We start from the raw sequence: 3,197 nt of genomic DNA on the forward strand, positions 1-3,197 counted from the left end.
TGGGCCCGCAACCAAGGCACATGCCCCTGATGGGAATCGAACCTGGGATCCTTGAGTCCGCAGACCGACGTTCTATCCACTGAGCCAAACCGGCCAGGGCTAATTTCTGTTTTTCTATTATCTAGTTCACCGATTTGTCCTTGTCCTCTTCATGTTGTTGTTGAGTCCATCTGTTTAAAGTTTCTTTAAAATTTCAGTTATTGTGTTTTTCTGTTTTAAAATATTTTTGTTTTACTTCATATATTCTATTTGCTAATATTGTATCTTCTTTAATTTGGTTTGTCAACTGATAATCATTGGTGCTAACTCAACACCAACAAGCATCAATAATTTGGGGTGTGATGAAGAAGGAAACTATTCAGTGCAAAACAGCTCAGTTGTGGCCCAGCACAGGCAGCATGGCTTTGGAACAGCTCATCTGCCACACAGGATGGCTGTGGAAAAAGAATGGCTGTAGAACCACTCTGGGACCAGGCAACCCTGGGGCCAAGCCCCTTTCCAGCTAGACAGCTTTGATCCCTACGGGTGTGCTCTCTGCTGGGCTGGCGTGCTCCACGCCACACTCCATGATGGTCTGCATGAATCTGCTCCACTCTTCAAACTCAGTCTAGTTTTCCCTCCATTCAGGGATTCACACCACAAATGCTACATGTTTTTGTTTGTTTGTTTGTTGTCTGAAACTTATTCATTTTGTTTGTTTGATTTCTTTTTTCTATATTTTTCTTTGGACTATTAAGATTAGGTAATTTCTGTTTTTCTTTTTTTTAAAATATATTTTATTGATTTTTTACAGAGAGAAAGGGAGAGAGACAGAGAGCTAGAAACAATGATGAGAGAGAAAGATCTATCAGCTGCCTCCCACACATCTCCCATCGGGGATGTGCCCGCAACCAAGGTACATGCCCCTGACCAGAATCGAACCTGGGGCCCTTCAGTCCGCAGGCCAACGCTCTATCCACTGATCCAAACCGGTTATGTGGCACAGCACAGGCAGCATGGCTGTGGAACAGCTCAGTTGCCACACAGGATGGCTGTGGAAAAAGAATGGCTTTAGAACCACTCTGGGACCAGGCAACCCTGGGGCCAAGCCCCTTTCCAGCTAGACAGCTTTGCTCCCTACAGGTGTGCTCTCTGCTGGGCTGGCCTGCTGTTGTGGCCCAGCACAGGCAGCATGGCTTTGGAACAGCTCATCTGCCACACAGGATGGCTGTGGAAAAAGAATGGCTGTAGAACCACTCTGGGACCAGGCAACCCTGGGGCCAAGCCCCTTTCCAGCTAGACAGCTTTGATCCCTACGGGTGTGCTCTCTGCTGGGCTGGCGTGCTCCACGCCACACTCCATGATGGTCTGCATGAATCTGCTCCACTCGGTGCTGGACTGCTCCATTCTGCTCTGGGTAAATATCTGTGCACTCCTCATCCAGAGGGAAGCTGGCTTATATGGACAGCAGTCCCTACTCCTCGTCTCTGATTGGTCTGTCCTCATTCAAATGAGGGTTCCAAATGCATGCAGTTTGATTGGTCCAAAAAGCACTCTCCTGAATGATCAGAATAGAGCCACCCAGCTCTGATTAGATAGGGAAAGCTTCAATCCTATTAGCTGAAATAGGATTCCAGGAAACCTTTATAAGGGCTGGCTCAGATGGCAGAAACACAGTACAGGCAGCAGTTTAGCACTGGCCAATCACAAGGCATCGAGACATAGAACCAATGAAGTGCAGTTTGTGTGAGAGCCACCAGTGCAGAAATAGAAGCTAGGGTCTGTTTTTAAAATTTGAGCCCAGTTAGCCACCATGAGCTTTTCTTTTCTTTTTTTAAAGTTGTGACATTTATTTTTTCTTCTTTTTTTTCTTATATATTTGTATTAATTTCAGGCAAGAAGGGAGAGGGAGAGAGGGATAGACACATCAATGATGAGAGAGAATCATCATTGCCCAACACTAGGGATCGAGCTGGCAGCCCAGGCATATGCTATTGATCAGAATCAAACCTGGGACCCTTCAGTCCTCAGGCCAACACTCTATCCACTGAGCCAAACCACCTAGCACATAGGTGTCTATTTCTTAATAGGTGTCTATTTTCCCCACCCTGATGGATCACAGTTTTAAGTTTGTAATTGCTCGTTGAAGCATGTTCGTGATGGCTGCTTTAAAATCTTTTTCAGATAATTGTGACATCTTGGTATTGCATGTCTGTTGATTGTCTTTTTATTTAATTCAGGTTAAGGTTTTCTTGATTCTTGGTATGATGAGTAATTTTCCACTGAAATTTGGGCGTTTGGGGTACTAAGTTATGAGAATCTGCATGTTTTTCAAAAAAATATTCTAATTTAGCTGACTTCTTCTGCCATAATTCCAGCAGGAGAAAGGAGCCCTTGACTCATTCCTGCCAGGAGCGGTAGAAGACTAGGTCCCCCATTTGGCTTCATAGGCATCCATGGGAAGATGGGCTCCTTGCTCCTTGTTGGTTGGGAGTCCGAGCTCTGACCTCCCACGAGGCCCCCACTGATACCACCCTGTTCAAGATGGTGAGGACTGTCTTGTTAAGCTCATCACATGGCCTACACTGACGCTCATCAGGGTCGGTGAAGGTCCTGACTCTCCATTAGGCCATCCGTGGGGAATCGAAGGGGCTTCTCATCCCTACTGGGTTAGGATGAGTGTCTATCCTCTGACACTGAGGGGTAGAGTTGTCATATCCTCCTTGGTGATGCAACTTTCAGCCCATTACTCAGCCTTTAGTGACATACCCTGGCAGGGCAGTTAGGTATCTCATTACAGCTTAGAGAGAATGGGAGTATGATCTTCACTTAGCCTTTGCTAAGGGGGAGAGATTGGGGCCACAGTTTTGCTCTTGTTTTTGGCTAGAGTAGAGCAGTTATTTTATAAAAGGTTTCTTTTTGTTGTTGGCTGGTTGGTTTGTTTTTGTATTGGTAGGCTCCCCATTTCCTGGTCCTTTGGCTAGAGATCCTAGGCTTTTCTTAGGGCTTTTGTAGTCTGTATCTGTTAACACATCTGGGCTGCAGCTATGTGTCCGGGACATACAAGGCTGAAAGAGAACCCAAGGAATTCATCACCATTTTTCCGTGTACCCTGAGTTCTCTAGCTTTCCGCCTTCCTCTTTCTACCTTTAAGAGTCTTCTTATGTTTGTGTTATATATATGGTCTATTGTTCTTATTTGTACTTAGGAGAAAAGGG

Source organism: Myotis davidii, unplaced genomic scaffold (assembly GCF_000327345.1).
Source record: "Myotis davidii unplaced genomic scaffold, ASM32734v1 scaffold765, whole genome shotgun sequence".
Classification (NCBI taxonomy): domain Eukaryota; kingdom Metazoa; phylum Chordata; class Mammalia; order Chiroptera; family Vespertilionidae; genus Myotis; species Myotis davidii.